We start from the raw sequence: 27380 nt of genomic DNA on the forward strand, positions 1-27380 counted from the left end.
TCTCCCATTCCGTGGGCTGCTTCTTAGTATTTTTTACTGTTTCCTTGGCTGTGCAGAAACTTTTGATCTTGATGAAGTCCCACAAGTTCATTTTTTCTTTTGTTTCTCTTGCCTTTGGAAATGTGTCATGAAAAAGGTTGCTCTGGCCAATGTCAAAGAGGTTGTATCCTATGTTCTCCTCTAGGATTCTTATGGATTCCTGTCTCACATCGAGGTCTTTCATCCATTTGGAGTTCATCTTTGTGCATGGTGTGAGAGTGTGGTCAAGTTTCATTCTTTTGCATGTAGCTGTCCAATTTTCCCAGCACCATTTATTGAAGAGACTGTCTTTTTTCCACTGGATGTTTTTCCTCCTTTGTCAAAGATTAGTTGCCCAAAGAGCCAAGGGTCCATTTCTGGGTTATCTCTTCTGTTCCATTTGTCTATGTGTCTGTCTTTGTGCCAGTACCATGCTGTCTTTGTGATCACAGCTTTGTAGTATAGCTTGAAATGTGGCAACATGATGCCCCCAGATTTGTTTTTCCTTTTCAACAATTCCTTGGTGATTCTGGGTCTTTTCCACACAAATTTAAGGGCTGTTTGTTCCAGTTCTTTGAGAAATGTCATTGGTATTTTGGTCGGGATGGCATTGAAAGTGTAGATTGCTCTGGGTAGCATAGACATTTAACTATGTTTCTTCTTCCAATCCATGAGCATGGAATGTTTTTACATCTTTTTGTGTCTTCTTCAATGTCTTTCAAGAGTGATTTGTAGTTTCTAGAATATAGATCCTTTACATCTCTGGTTAAATTAATTCCAAGATAACGTATGATTTTTGGTGCTATTTTAAATGGAATGGATTCCCTAATTTATCTTTCTTCAGTCTCATTGTTAGAGTATAGAAATGCAACTGATTTCTGAACATTGATTTTGTATCCCACCACATTATTGAATTGCTCTATAAAAGTTCTAGTAGTTTGGGTGTGGAGTCTTTTGGGTTTGCTGTATAGAGTATCATGTCATCTGCAAAGAGAGAGAGTTTGACTTCTTCTTTGCCAATTTGGATACCTTTTATCCCTTTTTGTTGCCTGATTGCTGTTGTAAGGACTTCTAGTACTACATTGAATAATAATGGAGAGAGTGGGAATCCTTGTTGTGTTCCTGATCTTAAGGGAAAGACTTTCAGCTTTTCCCCATTGGGAACGATATTTGCTGTAGGCTTTTCATAGATGGTTTTTATGAAATTGAGGAATGTACCCTCTATCCCTACACTCTGAAGGGTTTTAATCAGGAAAGTATGCTGTATTTTGTCAAATGCTTTTTCTGCATCTATTGAGAGGATCATATGGTTCTTGACTCTTTTCTTGTTGATATGATCTATCACACTGATCGATTTGCAAATTTTGGACCACCCTGGCATCCCAGGGATGAATCCCGCTTGGTGGTGATGGATAATCCTTTTAATGTACTGTTGGATCCGATTAGCTAGGATCTTGTTGAGAATTTTGGTGTCCATATTCATCAGGGAAATTGGTCTGTAAGTCTCCTTTTTGATGGGGTCTTTGCCTGGTTTGGGGATCAAGGTAATACTGGCCTCATAGAATGCGTTTGGTTGTTTTTCTTCTGTTTCTATTTTTTGAAACAGCTGCAGGAGAATAGGTATTATTTCTTATTTGAATGTTTCGTAGAATTAGAATTCCCCAGGGAATCCATCAGGCCCTGGAACCTTGTTTTGGGGGAGGTTTTTTATCACTGCTTCAATCTCTTTATAATTAATCGGTCTGTTTAAATAATCAATTTCTTTCTGTTTCTGTCTTGGTAGTTTATAGGTTTCCAGGAAGGCATCCATTTCTTCCAGGTTATTTAATTTTTTGGCATAAAGCTGTTGATAAAAGTCTCTAATGATCCTTCCTATTTCATTGATGTTGGTTGTGATCGCTCCCCTTTCATTCATAATTTTAATAATTTGGATCCTTTCTCTATTCTTTTGAACAAGTCTGGCCAGTGGCTTATCGATTTTATTTATTCTTTCAAAGAACCAGCTTCTGGTTCTGTTGATCTGCTCTACTGTGCTCCTTGTTTCTAATTCATTGATCTCTGCTCTAATCTTGATCAACTGTTTTCTCGTGCATGGGTTAGGCCTGTTCTTCTGTTCCAGCTCTAGCTTCTTGAGGTGAGAATATAAAAACTGCATTTTAGATTTTTCTATTCTTTTGAGTGAGGCTTGGATGGCTATGTATTCTCTCCTTACGACTGCCTTTGCAGTGTCCACAGGTTTTGGTCCGATATGTTTTCATTGTCGTTGGTCTCCAGAAATTGTTTAAACTGATTTTAATTCCCGGTTTACCCAATCATTTTTGAGCAGGATCGTTCTTAGTGTCCAAGTGTTTGAGTTTCTACCAAATTTTTCCTTGTGATTGAGTTCCAATTTCAAAGCATTGTGGTCTGAGAATATGCAGGGAATAATCTCAGTCTTTTGATATTGGTTGAGGCCTGTTTTGTGGCCCAATATATGGTCTATTCTGAAGAACGTTCCATGTACATTTGAAACGAATGAGTATTCTGTTGTTCTGGGGTATAGTGTTCTGTATATATCTATGAGGTCCATCTGGTCCAGTATGTCATTCAAAGCTCTTGTTTCTTTGTTGATTTTCTGCTTATGTGATCTGTCTATTGCTGAGAGCAGAGTGTTGAGGTCCCCTAGTATTAACGTATTATTATCTATATGTCTCTTTATTCTGGTTAAGAGTTGGCTTGTGTATGTAGCTGCTCCCCTTTTGGGGTTATAGATATTTATAATTGCCATATCCACTTGTTGGATACTTCCTTTAAGAATAGTATAGTGTCCTTCTGTATCTCTAACAATAGTCTTTCATTTAAAATCTAATCTGTCTGATATGAGAATTGCCACCCCAGCTTTCTTTTGAGGTCCATTGGCATGAAAAATGATTTTCCATCCCTTCACTTTCAGTCTGGATGATCCTTTAGGTTCAAAACAAGTATTTTGTAGACAGCAAATGGATGGGTCATGTCTTTTTATCCAATCTGCAGCCCTGTGGCGCTTTATGGGAGCATTTAGGCCATTCACATTGAGACTGATGATTGAGATATATGATTTTAATTTTGTCGTGTTTCCCGTGAAGTCTTTGTTTCTATAGATTGTAAATTTCTGTTCTGTAACACTCTTGGGGCCTCTTTACTTTTATAGAACCCCCCCCTTAATATCTCATGTAAGGCTAGTTTGTTGGTTACGAATTCCTTCCATTTCTGCCAATCCTGGAAGGTCCTTATCTCTCCGTCAATTGTGAATGACAGCCTTGCTGGATAAAGGTTCCTTAGCTGCATGTTATTCTCAGATAGAGCTTTAAAAATACCCTGCCAACTCTTCCTAGCGTTCCAGGTCTCTGTAGACAGGTCTGATGTTATTCTGGTATTTTTCCCTCTGTATGTAAGGATTTTCTTCCCCCAGGCTGCTTTCAATACCGTATCCTTGGATCTAATATTTGCGAATTGCACTATGACGTGACGTGGTGTAGGTCTGTTCTCATTGACCTTGGGATGGGTCCTCTCTGCTTCTTGGACACAAATGCTTGTTTCCTTTGCCAGATTAGGGAAGTTCTCAGCTACAATTTGTTCAGATATCTCTTCTAGACCTCTGTCTTTCTCCACCCCCTCGGGGATGCCGATGATTCTGACATTGGAACATTTCATTGAGTCTGTAATCTCCCGTAACCTACATTCTTAAGATTGGATTTTTTTGAGGCAAGTTTCTGTTTTAACTTTCCCTTCTACCATGCCGTCCTCCAATTCACTAATTCATTCTGCTGCCTCATTTACCCTGGCTGTTATTGCGTCTAGTTTAGATTGCATTTGATTCATGGCATTTTTAATTTCTGCCAGACACACTCTCATTTCTGTCCTTAGAGATTCTATAGTCTCGTTAATCTTTCCATTAATAGTTTTTTCAAGCCTATGTATCATCTTGACCATTGTTACTCTGAACTCCATTTCTGACAATTTGGTTATATCCATATCCATAAGTTTTGTGGCTGAGGCCACAGACTCATTATCTTTTCTTTGCGGGGTGATTTCTCCTCCTCGTCATTCTGATGAGGAGAGGTTGTGGGGATGCCCAGAGCCCAAATTATCGACCAGGACCCAGTCACTTGTTTTATAAGGACCTTAGGGATGTGGGATTCTTGATTTTTCAGCCTGCCTTCTGGGGGAGGGGCCTGCCGCGCTGATATTCAGGCAACCCTGTTTGGGTAGAGTTGCCCCGTCCCCTGTGAGGGGGGATGGGGATGGGCACATTGTGAGCCGGTATTTCCGGGCTTTTGTTCTCTGGTGGCTTTCCCTGGTGGTTTTCTGTGCCTCTTCTGAGAGTCAGAGCAGCAGTGGTTGTATCCTAGCCTCTGTCTTAGAACAGAGAGATTGCAGTCTGCTCTCCATTGAGCTCTTCTGGCCTCTTTAACTCTGTTTCTGTTGGTGCTGCTAACAACCCTGCAATGTCCTGGGATGTGCTCCCCACAGCCTGTGTCCCAGCCCTCACTTCCAGGGCCAGCGCATCTCTGTCCTTTGTGCTTGTAACACCACCAGCCCCCCCGGTTCCCGCATGCACTCCCGAGCTCCCTGTTTCAGTATGGTTCGCGTGCGCTCTGGAGCGCCTGTTTTCAGTCTGGTCACACGTGTTCCTGGTTTCACGGTCTCAGTCTGCTCTCTCGTGGCTGCCGGTCCTCGAGTCCGGCCCACTCCCCAGTGCAAGTGGCTACTGCTTCCTGGCGCCCAAGTGCATTGGCTCCCTCACCCTTCCGTTTATCTTCCGAAATCTATGTGCGAATTCAGGGCTCCCCGGTTCGTACCTCAATATTCAGTGCTGGAGATGTTCGTTTGTAGAGATCCAGACGTATCTTCCTGCTTCTCAGGCTGATTCTGTGGGTTTTCAGGATGGTCTGGTAGATATCCATCTCGACTCAGGACCAGCTGAGAAAGGGTCTCCTACTCCTCCACCATCTTTTCTCCTCCTTGCAGAAAGTGGTCGCTTTTCTGTTCGTAGAGTTTCTGCTACTCTTTTCTTCATTCTCCAGTTACGTTCATAGGTGTTCAGAATGGTTTGGTAGCTCTCTAGCTGAATTCCTGGGTCCAGACGAGCTTTAGGTCTCCTGCTTCTCTGCCATCTTGGAACTCTGCCACTTTTCTGCAGTCTTTTCTTTCTTCTGGCTTTATGGGGTTTCTTGCTTTTGGAATTTGTTGTCTCCTATGTCTCTTTGGCACCACTTTCCCCCCCAAGTATCCTCTCTAAATCCCCGAGGTTTTACCCTTTTTTCCCTTTGGGTCCAATTTTTCTTCTGGGTCTCCCCTGTTAAATCCCTGGGATTCTACCTCTTTCTCCCTGCTGGTTTTTCCTCCATGCTGGCATCTTCTCCTTCCACAGGCTTTCTGTCTTTGGAATTTTTTTAGTCACCTGACTTTCTCCTCTCACTGTCAAGCTCCTCTTTTGTTCTTTACCTTTCCTATCCACCCCAATTTTCTCCTGAGGCCCTGCCTCTGAGGTCTCTGAGGTAGCTAATTCAGCATGATTTGTGCCTATGGGGTCAAGAATCTGACCCTTCCTCCAACCCCCAGAAAATGTGTTGATTTCTATCATTCAAAAGTTGAAGGGTCAGGGAAAAGAGAAGTAAAAGTGAGTGACTAGTATGTGTCAAGAGCTGTGCTGTGCTTTTTCACCTTCATTGTCTCCTGTGATCCTACAGCAGTGCTCTGAGTGGACTTGGTACCTCATTTAACAGATGAATAAACTGGCTTAGTGGAGAAAATACTTCTGAAGCTGGATGGAGCAAAGCAAAATCCCTGCCCTCCCTCAGTCAGTACTGAAGTGGGGATGGGGATTTGTCATCCAGTCTGGGGAGGGGACTCATCTCTGCCTTGCTGCACTTCTCAGACTGCAGGGAACCCAGCCCTACAGAGCCACCTGGCACTTTATACCCTCAGGATTTGAGTTCCTAGTGCTTATTACCAGAGTGCCTGTTAGTAAGGAAGAAGTGACATCCTTACCTCCAAGTTTGGTGGGAGCAGACCATGGGTGTTGGTGGGGCTTCAAGCTACCAGATGTGGAGTCAAAGTTAGGGCGCTTCCTCTCTCAGCCTTGACCTCCCACCACACCTCCGTGGGAAGCCTGGCCACCCTGTAGAGCTCAAGAGTCACCTGTTCCTTTCCCACTGCCCCAACTGCTTACCTTACTCTACTGTTTCTTGCAGGTCCCAGGGCACCAAGACAGGCCAGATCAGATGCTTGAGTGGTAAGCAGAGGGACTTGTTCTTTACTGCCTTTGCCAGGGGGATGCAGAGGCATGGGAGGCTTGGGCTAAGGGGTTGCAATCTTGGCCTGTGAGAAGCTGGCTGTGCTGTCACCTGCGGACGGCAGCGGGGACTGCAGCAGGGATGCTGCAAAGGTGAAGTTTTCCACCCAATATACTGCCACCTACTCTGGTGCCCCGGATTTCTGGGAGTACCCAGAGGCCTGGGAAGTAAGGCTGGCCTAGGTGTAAGGAGAGGGAGGGAGAAGAGGGTGCACAGGGATTGAACTTGGCTCTTCTGACACAAAGGGCACTGAGCAGCACAGTGGCTGGAGGGTTTCAAACATTTTTTTAACTTGCCCGCATTCCACCTAATGAGGCTTCTCTTTTCCTGCTAAATAAAGACATGAGTCACCAGAGGCTGGGTTAGACTGCACTGGAATTGATGGGATGGTGAGATCCTTAAGACCCTAAGACCACCCTAGGGAGAGGTTATAGTAGAGCTGCCTAGGAGAGGAAAGGGAGTCTGGTGTAGAGCCAACAGCACAGGACAGGGACAGGGAAGCTGCAGAAAAGGCTCTACAGAATAGGGCTACAGATAAAGGGACTGATGGGGTGTCCAGGAAAGGGGCATTGGGGCCATTGTACAGAGAGATAGAGGCAGGGACTAGGGTGCTCCAGGCAGGACAGACAAGGGCTGGGGATCCTGAGCAGAAAGGGGAGTCCAAGGCAAGAAAAGACTTCTAGCGGAGGAAGGGATTCTGAAGGGAGTGAGGAATGAAGGGTTGGGGTCACTAAGAGATGAGGGCATGAGCTGGCAAGTTTGGGGAGAATTTCTGGACAATTTGCAGTGACAAGAATTATATTCCAAGGATATGGAAAAGAGTAAGAAATAATGATTTAGGTTTCGAGCTCCATCCTGCGCTCGTTCACCAACAAACATCACTAGATCTTTCCAATCTTTAAGACCTTGCATCGAGTCCTATGGGGAATCTACAAGTGGCAAAAGCACAGAGAGTCCCTGTTCTGAAAGAGCTAGTGGGAATATCAACACACACACACACACACACACACACACACACACACACACACAAATAATTTGGGATGTTACATATCTATACTCTGCTAAAAGCTGATGAAGCCTGGAAAATAATATGTAGGGGCCAGATGTTCTCTTAGGAAAAGCACAGGCATGTCCTGGGAAACACAGGGTGGGGATGAGGAGGCTCTGGAGGTGTTGAAGGAAAAGTGGGCAGAGCTAGCTGAAGGAAGAGCTTGGCAGAAAGAGGACTGGAGCCAATTTTGACTGTGTTCCTGGGGCAAAGGGCAAGGCACAATGAACTAGACTCGTTGCTCAAGTGGGGCCAGAAGGAGCTGGCTGCTGAATGGTAGTCTTGCTCTGGCAGACTTCTGGAAATACTTCATGGGCTCTCATTCTATTGCCAGGACACAAACACCCATGTGGACAGTCCTCTGAACCTGAATCCTGTCTAAGGTGGCCCTGTCTTTCTCTCTCCACCTCCACTTTCTCCAAGAGGGTCTTGGGTTTGTCTGGTCCTGCTCAGCCTTATCCCCTGCCTTACTGTCAGGGCCTCTGTTTTGACTACCCAGGCTGTTCAGCAGTCCTTGTGTCACCACCTCATATCAGCCTGCATTCCCTTGCCTCTGCCTACAGTGCTTTTCTCCCCCCTTCTCTACCAGATCAACTATCTATCTATCTATCTATCTATCTATCATCTATCATCTATCTATCTATCTATCTATCTATCTATCTATCTATCATTTATCTATCTATAATCTATTTATTCCAGTTTTTATTTAAATTCCAGTTAGTTAGCATACTAAGTCAACTATTTAAACTTTAAGATCCTACTCAAATGTCACCACCTCTGTGAAGTCTTCTTTCCAAATCTTTCCCCCCAACAACCACAACAAAAATATTACATTTATTCTTTTTATGTCTCTACAGGATTTTCATTCATGCTTCCAATGTAACATTTGATGGGGTTTAGTTTTACATTGATTTTTCACCTGTATTCTTTTTTAAAAAAGATTTATTTATTTATTTGAGAGCAAGCAAGCAGGGGTAGGTGTAAGGGGAGAGAAAGAATCTCAAGCAGACTCCCCATTGAGCAAGGAGCCCAAAGCAGGGCCCAATCCCACGGCCCTGAGATCATGACTGCAGCTGAAATCAAGAGTCAGAGCTTAATGAAAACTTCCCTAATCTAGCAAGGGAAACAAAAATTCGTGTCCAAGAGGCAGAGAGGACCCCTCCCAAGCTCAACCATGACAGACCTACACCACGTCACGTCATAGTGCAATTCGCAAATATGAGATCCAAGGAAACAGTATTGAAAGCGGCCAGGGCAAAGAAATTTCTCACGTACCAAGGCAAAGGCATCAGAATTACATCAGACCTGTCTACACAGACCTGGAATGAGAGAAAGGGTTGGGGGAGCATTTTTAAAGCTCTTTCAGAGAAAAACATGCAGCCAAGGATCCTTTATCCAGCAAGGCTGTCATTCAGAATTGATGGAGAAATAAAGACATTTCAGAATCGACAGTCACTAGCCAATTTCGTAACCACGAAACCAGCCCTACAGGAGGTATTACGGGGGGTTCTATAAAAGTAAAAAGGCCCCAAGAGTGATACAAAACAGAAAGTCACAGCCAATACAAACAAAGACTTTACTGACAACATGGCAGAATTAAAAGCATATCTCTCAGTACTCAGTCTTAACATTAATGGTTTAAATTCTTGCTTTAAACGCCACAGGGTTGCAGATTGGATAAAAAGAAATGACCCATCCATTTGCTGTCTACAAGAGACTCATTTCGAACCCAAAGATGCATTCAGACTGAGAGTAAGGGGATGGAGTACCATCTTTCACGCAAATGGACCTCAAAAGAAAGCTGGGGTAGCAATTCTCATATCAGATAAACTGGATTTTAAACTACAGACTATAGTTAGAGATGCAGAAGGGCACTATATTATTCTTAAAGGAAGTATTCAACAAGTGGATATGACAATTATAAATATATATGCCCCCAACAGGGGAGCAGCAAGATACACAAGCCAACTCTTAACCAGAATAAAGAGACATATAAATAAAAATACATTAATAGTAGGGGACCTCAACACTCCACTCTCAGAAATAGACAGAACACCCTGGCAAAAACTAAGCAAAGAATCAAAGGCTTTGAATGCCATACTCGACGAGTTGGACCTCATAGATATATATAGAACACTACACCCCAGAACCAAAGAATACTCATTCTATTCTAATGCCCATGGAACATTCTCAAGAATAGACCATGTTCTGGGACACAAAACAGGTCTCAACCGATACCAAAAGATTGAAATTATCCCCTGCATATTCTCAGACCACAACGCTCTGAAATTGGAACTCAACCACAAGGAAAAATTTGGAAGAAACTCAAACACTTGGAGACTAAGAACCATCCTGCTCAGGAATGACTCGATAAACCAGGAAATCAAAAATCAAATTAAACAATTTATGGAGACCAATGAGAATGAAAATACAACAGTCCAAAACCTATGGGATACTGCAAAGGCAGTCCTAAGGGGGAAATACATAGCCATCCAAGCCTCACTCAAAAGAATAGAAAAATCTAAAATGCAGTTTTTATATTCTCACCTCAAGAAGCTGGAACAGCAACAGAGGGACAGGCCTAATCCACGCACGAGGAAGCAGTTGACCAAAATTAGAGCTGAAATCAATCAAGCAGAAACCAGAAGTACAGTAGAGCAGATCAACAGGACTAGAAGCTGGTTCTTTGAGAGAATCAATAAAATTGACAGACCACTGGCAAGACTTATCCAAAAGAAAAGAGAAAGGACCCAGATTATTAAAATTATGAATGAAAAAGGAGAGGTCACGACGAACACCATTGAAATTGGAAGGATTATTAGAAATTTTTATCAACAGCTATATGCCAATAAACTAAGCAATCTGGAAGAGATGGAATCCTTCCTGGAAACCTATAAACTACCAAGATTGAAACCGGAAGAAATTGATTCCTTAAACAGGCCAATTAATTATGAAGAAATTGAGTCAGTGATAAACAACCTTCCAAATAACAAAACTCCAGGCCCGGACGGTTTTCCTGGGGAATTCTACCAAACATTCAAAGAAGAAATAATACCTATTCTCCTAAAGCTATTTCAAAAAATAGAAACAGAAGGAAAGCTACCAAACTCATTCTATGAGGCCAATATTACCTTGATCCCCAAACCAGGCAAAGACCCCATCAAAAAGGAGAATTACAGACCGATTTCCCTAATGAATATGGACGCCAAAATCCTCAACAAGATACTTGCTAATAGAATCCAACAGTACATTAAAAGGATTATCCATCACGATCAAGTGGGATTCATACCTGGGATGCAAGCGTGGTTCAATATTCGCAAATCAATCAGCGTGATACATCATATCAACAAGAAAAGACTCAGGAACCATATGATCCTCTCAATCGATGCCGAAAAAGCATTTGACAAAATACAGCATCCTTTCCTGATTAAAACCCTTCAGAGTGTAGGAATAGAAGGTACATTTCTCAATCTCATAAAAGCCATCTATGAAAAGCCTACTGCAAATATTATTCTCAATGGGGAAAAGCTGGAAGCCTTTCCCTTAAGATCAGGAACTCGACAAGGATGCCCACTCTCGCCACTATTATTCAACATAGTACTAGAAGTCCTTGCAACAGCAATCAGACGACAAAAAGGGATCAAAGGTATTCAAATTGGCAAAGAAGAAGTCAAAATGTCTCTCTTTGCAGATGACATGATACTCTATATGGAAAACCCAAAAGAAGCCACTCCCAAACTATTAGAAGTTATAGAGCAATTCAGTAACGTGGCGGGATACAAAATCAATGCTCAGAAATCAGTTGCATTTCTATACACGAATAACGAGACCGAAGAAAGAGAAATTAGGGAATCCATCCCATTTACAATAGCACCAAAAACCATACGTTACCTTGGAATTAACTTAACCAGAGACGTAAAGGACCTATATTCTAGAAACTATAAATCACTCTTGAAAGACATTGAGGAAGACATAAAAAGATGGAAAGATATTCCATGCTCATGGATCGGAAGAATTAACATAGTTAAAATGTCCATGCTACCCAGAGCAATCTACACTTTCAATGCTATCCCGATCAAAATACCAAGGACATTTTTCAAAGAACTGGAACAAACAGTCCTTAAATTTGTATGGAAACAGAAAAGGCCCCGAATCTCCAAGGAACTGTTGAAAAGGAAAAACAAAGCTGGGGGCATCACAATGCCGGATTTCGAGCTGTACTACAAAGCTGTGATCACAAAGACAGCATGGTACTGGCACAAAAACAGACACATAGACCAATGGAACAGAATAGAGAGCCCAGAAATGGACCCTCGGCTCTTTGGGCAACTAATATTTGATAAAGCAGGAAAAAACATCCGGTGGGAAAAAGACAGTCTCTTCAATAAATGGTGCTGGGAAAATTGGACAGCTACATGCAAAAGAATGAAACTTGACCACTCTCTCACACCATACACAAAAATAAACTCCAAATGGATGAAAGACCTCGATGTGAGACAGGAATCCATCAAAATTCTAGAGGAGAACATAGGCAGCAACCTCTACGACATCGGCCAAAGCAACCTTTTTCATGACACATCCCCAAAGGCAAGAGAAACAAAAGATAAAATGAATTTATGGGACTTCATCAAGATTAAAAGTTTCTGCACATCCAAGGAAACAGTCAGAAAAACTAAGAGGCAGCCCACGGAATGGGAGAATATATTTGCAAATGACACTACAGATAAAGGACTGGTATCCAAGATCTACAAAGAACTTCTCAAACTCAATACACGAGAAACAAATAAACAAATCAAAAAATGGGCAGAAGATATGAACAGACACTTTTCCAATGAAGACATACAAATGGCTAACAGACACATGAAAAAATGTTCAAAATCATTAGCCATCAAGGAAATTCAAATCAAAACCACACTGAGATACCACCTTACGCCAGTTAGAATGGCAAAAATAGACAAGGCAAGAAACAACAATTGTTGGAGAGGATGTGGAGAAAGGGGATCCCTCCTACATTGTTGGTGGGAATGCAAGTTGGTACAGCTACTCTGGAAAACAGTGTGGAGGTCCCTTAAAAAGTTAAAAATTGAGCTACCCTATGATCCAGCCATTGCACTACTGGGTGTTTACCCCAAAGATACAGACGTAGTGAAGAGAAGGGCCATATGCACCCCAATGTTCATAGCAGCAATGTCCACAATAGCTAAATCGTGGAAGGAGCCAAGATGTCCTGCAACAGATGACTGGATTAAGAAGTTGTGGTCCATATATACAATGGAATATTACTCAGCAATCAGAAAGAATGAGTTCTCAACATTTGCTACAACATGGACGGCACTGGAGGAGATAATGCTTAGTGAAATAAGTCAAGCAGAGAAAGACAACTATCATATGATTTCTCTCATCTATGGAACATAAGAACTAGAATGATCAGTAGGGGAAGAAAGGGATAAAGAAAGGGGGGGTAATCAGAAGGGGGAATGAAACATGAGAGACTATGGACTATGAGAAACAAACTGAGGGCTACAGAGGGGAGGGGGGTGGGGGAATGGGATAAGCTGGGGATGGGTAGTAAGGAGGGCACATATTGCATGGTGCACTGGGTGTTATACACAACTAATGAATCATCGAGCCTTACATCGAAAACCGGGGATGTACTGTATGGTGACTAACATAATATAATAAAAAATCATTATTAATAAAAAAAAAAAAGGAAAAGATGATGACTCAAAAAAAAAAAAGAGTCAGAGCTTAACCAACTGAACCACACAGACAAACATCAACTGTATTCTCTAACTAGAGAGTGAGGTTCTTAAGGGCAAGATTGTTATCTCTTTGTCTCCATGACTAGTTCAGTGTATAGGTCATCATAAGGGCTCATTAAGTAGGTGGGTGTTTGATACAGGATATTTCAGAAGAGTGAGAGAGAGGAGGTGGGAAGAGCAGTTATTGTAATCCAGAAAATCAGTAATGAGAGCTTTACCTTGGGTAGTGCACATAAAAAGGCACACACTGATGTCAGCTCTGCTCTAGTGGATAAATTGAGACTCTGTACTTGATTCGATGTGGGGGTGGCAAAAGGAGGGAGAAATCTGGGATGATTCTTGAGGGTGGGAGAATGGAGAGACTGTCTATAAAAATGAGAAAACCAAGGAAGTTGAATCAAAAGTATATTTCAAACATGCTGAATATGAGATGTGAGTAGAAATTCATATTTGAAGATACATGGACATGCACACAGCAGGAAGCCTCCTTACTTAGATTACGCAGACCCAGAATCCTGCAGAAGATCCTGCCAAACTCCCTCTTTTCCTAGCTGCACCCATTGCAGAAGTAAAAGCTGATGAAATTTTAAGGGTCTGTGGACTAGGATTTATGGCCAGCATGTGGAGGAGAGTGAGTTGCATTTAGAGCTACCAATGAATACTCACAATGATTCTGTCTTTGGGGGCAGTAGACAGCAATATGTTCACTGAAGTGTGTCTGCACTAGCCTGGGGTTCTTTTAGAAATTAGCCGGCTTCACAGATGCTGGATAACAATCTGTACAGTGCCTTCTTTTAGAGCACATGTTTATTTCTCTTTTCTTCAATCAAAACTCATGTCCTGTGTCCTCAGGATCACACTGTTTTCCACCTAATCCAATGGAAATCTCTCCCACATCTTGTTTCCTTTCCATTTCCACCATCAGTTTCCTATTATATGCTCTTATTTCTCTAATCAATTTCAAGAGCCTTCTATCTAATGCCCCCCATATTTTCTCTAATTAATTCTGCAAATACCACCAACCATCTTCTCAGTTCAGCAACTAAATGTAAATAGCTTCATGCAGAGACTGGCAAAGAATAAGTGTTCCGTAAATTGCAGCCATTCTTCTTCTATTTGTCCAGAGAGAGAATGGTATAGTAGAAAGACCACTGAAATGGAAACCAGGACAGCTCTGCCACTGTGTAACTTTGGCTTCAGTCTCTTCCTTTGTAAAATGAGGGTAATGAATCATGACCTGGCTACCCCACAGGGCTGTTGTGAGATGCAAATTTAATGTGCTCTTGGTCCCAGGACCAAGTATGGGCACAATAGACTATCCATGTAGTTGATTGTGGTAAGTAGCAAGAAATGTGATAGGAGAGATGAAAGGAATGTATACAATATCGGAGCCTCTTCTGGTTGGTTCAATTCCAGGGAAGGCTGTGCAGGTAGAGAGAGCAAAAAGGGAGCAGTTCCCCTTCTTACAGTGTTTTTGCACCATACACACATATAACTTATGGGAATTTAGTTGTTTGTTGTTTGGCAAAGGGAGAACATGTGCTTTGTTTACTTTGTCACTCTTTCCCCAATTTAACTGTTCTCCACTGACCCAGGGAGAGAAGAGAGGCCACAGCCAAAATATACAGAGAAACAAACAGAAATTAAATCTCATTTTTGGACTTGTAAGTGCCCACCTAGGTCTTAGTGATTTAAGAGATTTTTAGGGGGAATTTTGACCAGTTTTAACTTTCCCTTTATATGCTAAGTCTAGAATCCAAATTCCCCTCATTCCACATAACATGCAAATCCACTGCTTTTCTTCACTTCACCATGTGAATTTGATGAATTGCTCATTGAGAATCATAAACCCTATGCATAGTTCCTGCCATCTCCCACCCCTCACTGCTGGGAATATAATGTTTCCCCTTAGACATGTTGGGGATTCCATTATAACCCCTGGTTAGATGGTCTTAAGGCATTTCTCCAGCTTGCACATTGTAAATTTAGTGACATTGCTCTCAAGAACTTCTCACTTATAAAGTCTCATGGACCTTAGATACTAGTGACAAGTTGGAGACTGAAAAGAGTTAAAGAAAGAGATAGAGTTTGTTGGCTTAAAGCCCATAGACAGCATAGTGTATTGGAAGGTGAGCCTAGAGCCCAGTCCCAGCTCAGACCTTGGGAAAATCACTCCTTTTACCCAAGTTTCATTTTTTCCACTGTAAAGTATGGAGGTTTGCAATTGTTATTTTAATCCCTTAGGAATGCTAGTAACAGTAATCTGGGGAGGTAATGGAGGACAAGCCCTTTGCAACACTGAGAATGCTTGGCTGCTTTTATCCAAAGTCAGCACTAACCTAATGCCAAGAATTGGTCTCTGCAGCTTTGTAAAGCTTAGCATGCCCTTTAGACACTGCATGAAAAGATGAAGGCTTCTTAGAAAGTCTGTTCCCCAAGATTTTCCCCAAATCTCAGAGTTACTATGACAGGAATTCATCCTCAGAACTGTTATTCACCCTTTGTACTGGCTCCCATTCCTCCCTTTTGCCCTAAATTTTGAAAGGGGCATAAGGGGTGGTCAGTAGCAAGATAATGCCCATAATCTGCCAGTTTTTCACTTCCTTGCTCATTAGATAGAAAACTCCTGCTCTGTTTTCATGTGACCCTCCCCTTCCCTGTTCCTCCCATATCCTTCCAGCCAGAGTCAGGAGGACAGATTCTATGTAGACAGAGGATGATAGATAAGAACAAGGTTCTCTTTCCAGGCAGAGTTAAATGGACAGTTGCCAATGATCCCAAGAAATGACCATGGAATAGACCTGTTCTGGTTTCCTAGAGTTTTGGAATGTTCTGTTCAAAAGAACCCTAACAGACCAGATAATCCAAAGTCCACATTATTATAGATCCAGAGAGTAGCAAAGATTTACCTAAGGTTAAACAACCTATTAGTGGATATGCTGAGTCCTAAAGGTCCCAAGAGGTTTCTCACTGGCCTCTGGTTTAGGAGGTATTGCCAGGTAGCTTGAGTCCTTTGCTGCTGGCTTAGGACATACATTTGGGTAGAGGCTCCAGCTTCTTTTGCTCCTCCCACAGGACAAAAAAAAGGACCACAGAAAATGTCCTTGCCAGATTCCTTTGGAGCATCCCACTCCTTTTGATAGACCCTTTAGCTTCCATTACACTGTTTCCTACTCTGAAGTCTGCTTCTCTGTGCTCCTACATGTCCTTCGTCAAACATTGAAGTCTCCACTTCTTCCATTTAACTCTCCAGTATCAATCTTACCTCATTTTATTTTTCTTCATAACATTTTACTCTACTTAAAATATTATACCTTTATGACTTACCATGTGTCTCCCTCACTCAAGGGCATGCACCGCAAAGATACAGTGATGAACAACATAGATAAGGTCTTGACAGCATGGACCTTATGTTTTCATGGGAGAAGCAGATGATAAATAAGTAAACAAAGTTATACAAAATAACTACAGACTGTGATAAGTATTATAAAGAAAGTAATAAGTTGCTGTCATACAAAATAACAAGGTGGAAATCTAATCAGGAAATCAGGTATGTCTTCTTTGAGGAGGTGACAATTAAGGCAATCATGAGAAGAGCAGGAGTGGTAGGGTGGGAAGGAAGGAGAAAGAGTTGTGAAAAGAGTTTACAAAGCAGATGTAAATGATATTGAATCAAATTTCCTGGAAAGAGCTTTATTAATGGTCAATTTTGTAAATTTTTCTTTCTAAAAGCAGAGGGATGGTTTAGATGATTTCAATCACCTTTTCAGTTTGAGGTGTCTACTTATTAGTTGTGTGATAAATTAATCCAATATTTTCTGAGAACTCACTGTGCATTAGACTGTGTGCTGAGTTCTGGGGATAAGATAGTGAACAAGGTTAAAGAAGGTCAAAGTTCTGCCCTCAAAGTTCACAGTTCCGTGAGAGATGTAATAACAAATAAATGTATAATTTGTGATAAGTGCTCTGAAAATTAAACAAGGTGTTAAAAGAAAATAAGCTACATTCAAACTTTAATGATGTTATTTTTTTTAATTGCATCTAAAAATTGATGAAATATGGTAGAACTTTCTTCATAGATTTATTGTGAGGATTAAATAAGGTAATATATGCAAAAAACAGAGGCAGAAACACAGTAACTAGTCAGTGAACATTAGCTATTATTACCCTCATTCTCTAGGGTTGTTTGAAAGAGTTAATGCAATAAGGTTGATTAATGAGTGTACCTGGCATAAGATTCAGTACCAGGTAGGAAGCCCATGCATGTAGAAGGCATTTGGTATGTGTAAGTATGAATTCATGACTTTGTGTCAGTGGAGGTTTTATGGCTTATGCCAAATGATTTGAACAGAAACAGGGGAAAAAATGCTGAGGGTCCTGTTGCCATGAGTTTTTTTTTTATTGTGAGAAAGAAAAAAATAGCTCTTTTTGTCTTATTTGGATCTCCCAACTCCTTCCTTTCCTCTTTGTTGTGGGTAATTTCATGAAGTTGAGGTACCACAAGCTACTTTATTTCATAGGGCAAGCTGGGGAGGCTCCAGGGAACTTTTTGTCAATTTTGAGGCTTTATTTCTCCTTTAATTAGCAGTAGGCAAGGACCAGACAGGAACATTTTAATGACACAGAAAATGTGTGCCTGAGGAAGTGGACCAGAGTCAACTCAGGCTGTACTGATGTCTCACTGGTCTTACAACATGGCTTCCTTTACATGAAATACAATTAATTCAGCAGCTCTTTAATTTAATTTGATGGCTTTGGTACATTTCTCAATCCCTAAAGGTAGGAGGCTATCTCAGTCTGAAGATCTTTTGGGAACCTTAGCTCACTACTTCATCGGGTTGCCTATTCACTGTTCCTGATGTTTAATTCTGTTCTGCTATTCCTAGTCCCCAAGAATTGAGGGATCTAAGTGTGCCTAAAAGGGACAGTAGAAACAGGACTGGGCATGGTATCAGAAGTCTGGGGTTCCAATTCAAGGTCTGGCACTTGCTAGAGTATGACTTTGGGTAAGCCATTTCAGTTTGTGGAACTTGTTTTATCATCTGTCTAACCTGGGGGTAAGAGAACTTGGGCCTCATGGAAGCTGGTAGAAGGATTTAATGTGATAATAAAGATTCCGGTAAGAGTAGTTACTCTTAAGTCTTTGGCCAAGTCTAACTCTTCTATTTGAGTAAGTCATCCTCTTCAACCAAGGAAGAGTTACACATAGGGGTGGTGAGGGAAAAGGAGGAGTCAACCCTGAGGGTTAGATACCGTATTTGGAATCACTTCATAGCAGAATGTGGTAATATATGAGAAGGTGTATAATAAGCACAGGGACTGAGATAGTAGGTTCTTTAGAAGTACATCTCTTTCCTTCCACCACTCCTTTTTCAGGGGAAAATAACTGTTTGGGAACCTCTTTCTTCCTGGTATCTTCCCTTGGGAAGTCCAGATAAGGCCATTGAATTGCTTTACTAGTGTATAGCAAATTAGTTCAGTTGATTAGCACACCTCATAATTGATGTCAATGAGTCCAATTCAGTTCCCCTGTGGGTCATTTACCTTTTCTCATTCACCATGGACCATACAAATAACAGTATGTCAGTTTATTTGAAGGGGTAGATAAGCATATCAGAGATAGAAATGTCCATCTTGTCCATGTGAGGGAGGGGCTGGTTTGGTGTTCTTTGTCATTGCTGTTAGAACACCAAAGCTAAAATCAGGAAGGAAGAGTAGTGATGAGAAAATACTGAATCAGAAAACGTCAAAGTTCAAAGGGACCTCAGAGATCACCTAGTTCAATTCCTTCTCCCCCTTTTTTTTTCAGATGAAGAGACTCAGTACATGGGGGGAACTGACTATAACCTTAACACTTTTTTTTTATTCATTTAGCTTGGTAAAGTTGTGCCAACATGAGTGGGTCAGGCTAAGAACTGGAGTTTCTTTTACAGAGGAAATGGAAGAAGACTGGATTGGGCATGAAGATGTAGATGTACAGATGGCTAAACTGGTGAGTAACTAGACCAAGTGAAGACTAAAATAATTTGTAGAAATATCCACAAGGCAAAGAATCTTGGGTACAGATTCAGCCTCCATTTTACTTCCAGAATACAATCTTAAAGCACAAAGCCAGTCATGTCCTGGTACCTTACAAAGCCCCAAACTTAGCATTCAACACTCTCCATAAGATCACCATCCTACCATGCTCTTCCACAAAACCTATGCACCAGATATGTTCTGTACTACTTATCCCTCTTGAAACATACCCTTCAAATCTATGGTTCTATACTCAGTAGTATTGGTGGAGTCAGGACTTCAACCCAGGTCTATGAACTACAGGCCAGTGTTCTTTCCACTTCATTATATATCTTATCTAATTCATTTCTGCTTTATGCTAATGCACTATCATATCAATGAATAACAAATAGTATAAAATTGTTAATGTTCATAAAGGATTAACTATGCTCAAAGGCCTGGATATACACATTACCTCACTTAATCTTTATAACATTCCAAAGAAATAGGTAGCCTTTTCCAGATAAGGAAACTGAAGCTCAGAGAGATTAAAGAATTTGCTCAAATTCACATATATCAAGTTGTAGAAACCAGGTTCAGATATAAATGTGTGACTGACTTCAGAGTCTGTGCTCATAATGACTACTTTAGTCTCTCTTTCTTGAAGTATTATTTTGACCCACTATGGGCAAAGTATATGATTTGACTTGCATCCCAAGGAAGAGGGATGGTCTTCACAAGCAAACGTGCATTATGACTGATGGCATATGCCTTTGAAATGGTAAATGGAGAAAATAAGTGCAGTCCATGTTTAGGGAACTGAATTCTCTCTGTTGGAACCTACTTGTTTCCCCTAAAAATATGAAGCCCATTTGCCCGGTCTCACTAATCTATGCTCTACTCCCAATTCAGATCATATACCTCAGAAAATATTTATAGAATTAATGGCTAGCTGCCATGCAGACTAGTAGCTCTAAGTAGTGGGGCACCTGGGTGGCTCAGTTGGTTAAGTGTCTGCCTTTAGCTCAGGTCATGATCTCTCAGGGTCCTGGGACTGAGTCCCGCATCAGGATCCCTGTTCAGTGGGGAGTCTGCTTCTCCCTATCCCTCTGAACCTCCTCCCCACTTGAGGGTTCTCTCTCTCTCTGTGTCTCAAATAAATAAATAAAATCTTAAAAAAATAAGTTCTAAGTAATTGTTGTTTCTTGCCTTGTCAATTGTTGCCATTCTAGCTGGCATAAGGTGGTATCTCAATGTGGTTTTGATTTGAAGTTCCCTGATGGCTAATGATTTTGAACATTTTTTCATGTGTCTGTTAGCCATTTGTATGTCTTCATTGGAAAAGTGTCTGTTCATATCTTCTGCCCATTTTTTGATTTGTTTATTTGTTTCTTGTGGATTGAGTTTGAGAAGTTCTTTGTAGATCTTGGATACCAGTCTTTTATCTGTAGTATCATTTGCAAATATATTCTCCCATTCCGTGGGCTGCCTCTTAGTTTTTTTTTTGACTGTTTCCTTGGCTGTGCAGAAGCTTTTGATCTTGATGAAGTCCCACAAGTTCATTTTCTCTTTTGTTTCTCTTCCCTTTGGAGATGTGTCATGAAAAAGGTTGCTGTGGCCAATGTTGTAGAGGTTGCTCTGCAACCTCTGTGACACTGAGTCTTATCCTACTACCTCATCTTCACCACAACCATGTCTTATTTCACTCTACCTTGTGAATTATTAAATTAAGAAAGGCTTTAATTCCTGTTTGAAGGTGCAGTCTTTTCTTTGTCTTTTCACACTTATAGATGTTAACAGTTGCTACTGCCTCAGTGTGAATGAGTTTTGATTCCTTCCTTAGCTCAGGTTTTCCTAAGGAATTAGAGAAAGAAAGAGTAAGAGATTCTGGAGTACTTGGAGTTGGGGGCAGAGAGCAAATCCTGATACCAAAGTGAGGGGAAGTATAGACCTTGAAACAAGGGTCTAAAGTCTTGACCAACTTGACAGTCTGGCCCCAGGCCAAGAATGCATGTGGAGAAAGCTAGAAGCAGCAGACTCTAATCTTAAGGTAACTGCTTGAGGTGGATAGGTACTTTAGACTGGAGGCCTTTCCTGGGTGCTCAGGCAGATGATAGCTATCACCTAAGTCCTGGAGCCTGTGAACTGTGGCCTGGCCTTTAGTGGACTTGATCAGGCTGCCTCAGAGGAAGGACACCTATCTTGGAAGGAAAAATAAAAAGAGAGATTAACCCATTTTGAAGGAGAAAAATGCCAGAGGCACTAAATGAGACATGAACTGAAGAGACTTAATTTCACAGAGAACCAAGTTGTTAGATCTTAATGGGAATTGGGGGATCACTTGGTCCACACTTACAGCCACAAATTGGACTGCGGCTTTGGACGCAAGATTGATGAGTGCAAGGCAGGGGTTCAAGCCTAAACAGAGTAGGTACTAGGGCAGATGCCCAAGGCAAGGGACTCACACTCTAGACAGGAAACAAAGATGGAGCATACATAAAGAAATAATTATGGTATACATTTTGCTAGCTACTTTATGTATGTAAGCCTGAGAAGAACTGATGGTGTTCCTATATTTTAAAAACATTTGAGGAGACTGAGTCTGGGGGTGGGGTGGGAACTGCCTGAGGTCACACTCAGTTTTTAGCACAGCACAGCTTAGAGCCTAGGTCCCATGATTCCCAGAGCGGTGTTTTTTTTGTTTGTTTGTTTGTTTGTTTGGTTGGTTGGTTTGTTTTGTTTTGTTTTCCATATCATCCTGCCTTATGTTTTTTTCTGCTTGTTTCCTTATAAGCTAGATACTATTATCACCCACATTTTCCAGTGAGGAAACAAGATTAAGAGAGGTTAAATAACTCTCTTCAGGTCTCACATCTTCTATTGTGGTGGCGCCAGGATGCAAACCCAGGTAGTCTGTTTCTAGAACTTAAGATCTTAACAACTCTGCCACAACTACATTTCAAATTAGGAAGCTTTAATATATTAGTCACAATAGAAGAGCAAAAAATGATTTTAAGCAATGATATCCAGTGCTAGTAAACTTGTATAGAAGTAGGTATACTCACATACTCTTAGAAACCTTGGAAATAATTTGCTGGACTCCTTGGCAAAGCACTACAGAAATATTCAGTAAGAGCCACAAATAAATTCATGTTCTATGATCCAGGAATTCTAATTTACAGAAATTTTCCTCAAGGAGTGACTCCAAAAGGTACAGAAAAGCTATGTACATAGGGATGCTTATTGCAGCCTTACTGATGAAGAAATGGCAACAATATTGTCCACCATTAGGGGACTGTCTGTTTGTACATCAACAGAATGGAATATTAGGTAGCCTTGAGGGAAAAAAAATAGGAAGACTGCAAAGGTATGTGACACAATGCCTTTGATAGAATGGTAAATGAAAATATCATGCACCAAATTCCCAATCATCTTGGTTGAAGCCTATTTAAAATATGCATGCATATGGAAGGAAAAAAAGCAAACATGAGCCTAGTGATATTAGGATGGTGGGATTATGAGACACTTCCATTTTTATTGTTATATGTTTTCTTTAATGCTCTTAGAGATAATCTTTTTTTAATAATCTTTTTTATTATATTATGTTAGTCACCATACAGTACATCCCTGGTTTTTGATGTAAAGTTCGATGATTCATTAGTTGTGTAGAACACCCAGTGCACCATGCAATACGTGCCCTCCTTACTACCCATCACCAGCCTATCCCATTCCCCCACCCCTTCCCCTCTGAAGCCCTCAGTTTGTTTCTCAGAGATAATCTTTTTAATACAGAAAAGAAAATAGAGCACACTATTAATTTTCTTATTTCCAGGAACCTGTTTTCATTTCACAAAGACCCAGGAAATTCATGCCTCCACAGCACTGCACTTTGGCCTTCTTAAGAGGTGGGGCTTGTGAAAAAGGTTCTGGCCATAGAGACACCATCCAGACAGACACAAGTTCTCTCCAGGGCCTATACTTTTCCTGGAAGGAAGAATAAGTAAGCCTCTTGGACTGCCCCTTGCAAAAGCAAGTTATTTTTAATGTGTCATTTAAATTAGAAGTGTGGTATGGTGGTGTATTCCTGGATAAGAAGTCATGTGATGCATTCAAGCCCATATTGGGATCCAAGTGAAGTCAGGCACTCTTGTTACACTCCTCCTTCTATGTGGAAGGTGTCTCTCTCAATGCTGTGTTGCCTCAGTGTAAGCAAGGGTACTGGGAGTAGTGCAAATCTTTATTTCCTACCCTTCTCAGTGCATCCTTTCTGAATTCTGTGCATCACTCAGAAATCCCTCACCTGTGTAATTCCTCACCTGGAATCTTTGGCTTTTGTGAAGGTATTTTTGAGTGCAAATAGTTGTTCACATTGATGAATGTGGGAGGAGATGAGGAAATTCCTAAGCTGCCATTTTGTTGACATCTTTTTTTTATTTAAATTCAATTAGCCAAGTTATTTTGTTGACATCTGTATTGCTGAGTAAATTTTTGTATATGGTGTGAAGTAGGAGCCCAATTTCATTATTTAGTATGTGGCTATCTAGCTGTCCCAGCATCATTAGTTGAAAAGACTTCTTTTCCCATGGAATAAATTATCTTGGCACCCTTGTCAAAAATCAATGACCATAAATATGGGTTTATTACTGGGCTCTCAATTGTATTTCACTGATTTATATGTCTGTCCTTATATCAGTACTACATTATTTTGGTAACTGCGGCTTTTGTTTTTAAGATTTTATTTATTTATTTATTTATTTATTTATTTATTTATTTATTTATGATAAAGAGAGAGAGCGAGAGAGAGAGTGAAAGAAAGAGAGAGTGAAAGAGAGAGAGAGAGCATGAGATGGGGAACAGAGGGAGAGGGAGAAGCAGGCTCCACTCTGAGCAGGGAGGTGATGTGAGGCTTGATCCTAGGACCCCAGGATCGTGACCTGAGCCAAAGGTAGATGCTTAACTGACTGAACCACCCACATGCCCTGGTAACTGCAGTTTTTTAGTAAGTTTTGAAATCAGTATGTGTGATTCCTCTAATTTTGTCTTCCTTCTATAAGATCATCTTTTTTTAATTGGGGCTCCCCAGCAATTCCATATGAATCCATGTTAATCCTTCTCTCTTTTTTTTTAAAGATTTTATTTATTCACTTGACAGAGAGAGAGACAGACAGCGAGAGAGGCAACACAAGCAGGGGGAGTGGGAGAGGAAGAAGCAGGCTCCCAGCGGAGGAGCGTGATATGGGGCTCGATCCCAGGACACTGGGATTATGCCCCGAGCTGAAGGCAGCTGCTCAACGACTGAGCCACCCAGGCGCCCCCCACGTTAATCCTTCTTTTTCCAGCTTTAGTGAGGCATAACTGACAAATCAAATTGTAATATATTTAAAGTGAACAACATGATGATTTGATACGTGTATACATGGTGAAAGAATTCCTACACTCAAGTTAATTAGCATATCCATCACCCCATGGTTATCATTTTCTTATGAGAACACAAGTTCTACTCTTTATCAAATTTCAATCATACAGTACAGTATCATCAACTATAGTCACCATGTTATACATTACATCCTCAAACTATTCATCTTGTAACTATAGGGTCATATATTTTTACCAAATTCTTTCTATTTCCCCCAGCTCATAGTCCCAAGCAACCATCATTTTATTCTTTTTTTCTGTGAGTTCAACATTTTAAGATTCTACATGCAAGTGATACTATACAGTATCAGTCTTTCACTGTCAACTTATTTTGCTTAGCATAATGTCCTCAAGGTTCATCCATTTGCTACAAATAGCAGTATTACCTTCTTTTAAGAGTGAATAATATTCCATTATCTATTTATCTATCTATTGATTAATCAATCAATCATCACCTATATCTATCTATCTTTCATCATCTATCATCTCTATCTGTATGTCTATCATCTATCAATCATCTATCATCATTTATCTATCTATATCTATTTATATCTATCTATCATCTATCATTATCATCTCTCTATCTAACATTTGTTTATCTATTCATCCATTGACAGACACTTAGGTTATTTCTGTACCTTGACTATTGTGAATAATGTTGCAATGAATTTGCAAGTACAGATATTTCTTTGAGATCATAATTTTATTTCCTTTCAATATATACCCAGAATTGGGATTGTTGAATCATAAGACAGTTCCAGGTTTATTTCCTTGAGAAATCTCTATACTGTTTTCCATACTGACTGTAATGCTTTACATTCCCATTAACAGCATACAAGGGTCCATTTTTCTCTGTATCTTTGTCAGCAGCTGTTATTTCCTGTCTTTTTAATAATAGACATTCTATCATGTGTGAGGTTTTATCTCATTGTGGTTTTGATTTGCATTTCCCTAATGATTAGTGATGTTGAAAAGCTTTTCATATACCCTTTGGCCATTTGTATGTCTTTTTTGAAAAATGTCTATTCAAGTCCCTTGCCCATTTTTTTTAAAGATTTTTATTATTTTATTTATTCGACAGAGATAGAGACAGCCAGCGAGAGAGGGAACACAAGCAGGGGGAGTGGGAGAGGAAGAAGCAGGCTCACAGCGGAGGAGCCTGATGTGGGGCTCGATCCCATAACACCGGGATCACGCCCTGAGCCGAAGGCAGACGCTTAACCGCTGTGCCACCCAGGTGCCCCCCTTGCCCATTTTTTATTGAGTTATTTGTTTTTGACTATTGAGTTGTATGAGTTGTTTGTATATTACATTTGTTAAACCCTTTTCATCAGATATGTGGATTGAAAATATGTTCTCCCTTTCCACAGGTTGCTTTTTCATTTTATTGATAGTTATTATTATTATTATTGATTATTGCTGTGCAGAAGCTTTGTAGTTTGATGCAGTTTTACTTCATTGTTTTTGCTTTTGTTCCTTTTGTTTTAGGTGTCAAATAAAAAAAATTAAGGCCAAGACCCATGTCAAGGAGCTTACCTCCTGTTTTCTTCTAGGAGTTTTACATTTTTAGATATTATGTTCAAAACTTTAACCCATTTTGACCTGATTTTTGCATAGAGTGTAAGTGTCCAGTTTTTCCAACACCATTTATTGAACAGACTATCATTTTCCGATTGTATATTTTTGGATCTTTGTCAAAAATTAATTGACCATATAAACATGGGTTTATTTTGGGGCTCTTTATTCTTTTCCATTAATATATGTGTCTGTTTTTATCTCAGTACCATACTATTTTGACTATTATAGTCTTGCAATATAGTTTGAAAGCAGAAATGTGATGCTTCCAGCTTTGTTCTTTCTCAAGACTGTTTTGGCTATTCAAGGTCTTTTGCAGTTTTATATGAATTCTAGGGTTGCTTTTTAAATTTTTTTTGTGGAAAAATGCCATTAGAATGTTGATAGGGATTGCAGTGAATATTCAGATCACCCTGAGTAGTATGGACATTTTAACAATATTAATTCTTCCAATCTATGAACACAGGATATCTTCACATTAATTTATTTCTTCCTCAATTTCTTTTATGAATGCTATATAGTTTTCAGTTCATAGATCTGTCAACACCTTCATTAAATTTACTCCTAAGTATATTATCAATGACACTGCTTTCTTAATTTCCCTTTAAGGTAGTTCATTGTTAATATATACAAACAAAACTGATTTTTTTTTAGTTTTCATTTAAATTCCAGATACTTAACATGCAGTGTAATATACTTTCAGGTGTACAATTTAGTGTTTCAAAACTTACATACCACACTGGTTGCTCATCACACCAAGTGCCCTCCGTAATCCCCATCACCTATTTAATCCATCCCCCTGACCACATTCTCTCTGGTAAACATCGGTTTCTTCTCTATACTAAAGAATCTGTTTCTTGGCTTGCCTCTCTTCCCCCCCCCCATAATTGTTTGCTTTGTTTCCTAAATTACACATATGAGTGAAATCATGCAGTATATGTCTTTCTTTGAATAACTTATTTTGCTTAGCATAATACACTCCATCCACGTTGTTGCAAATGGCGAGATTTCATTCTTTTTTATGGCTGAATAACATTCCAATGTGTGTGTGTGTGTGTGTGTGTGTGTGTGTGTGTGTACACATACCACATCTTCTTTATTCATTCATCAGTCTATGGGAATTTGGGCTCTTTACATAACTTGGCTATTGATAATGCTGCTATAAACATAAGGGTGCATGTACCGTTCAAATTAGTGTTTTTGTATCCTTTGGGTAAACACCTAGTAGTGCAATTAAAGAATCATAGG

The sequence above is a fragment of the Ursus maritimus genome (genome assembly GCF_017311325.1).
Source record: "Ursus maritimus isolate PB19 chromosome X unlocalized genomic scaffold, ASM1731132v1 scaffold_X1, whole genome shotgun sequence".
Classification (NCBI taxonomy): domain Eukaryota; kingdom Metazoa; phylum Chordata; class Mammalia; order Carnivora; family Ursidae; genus Ursus; species Ursus maritimus.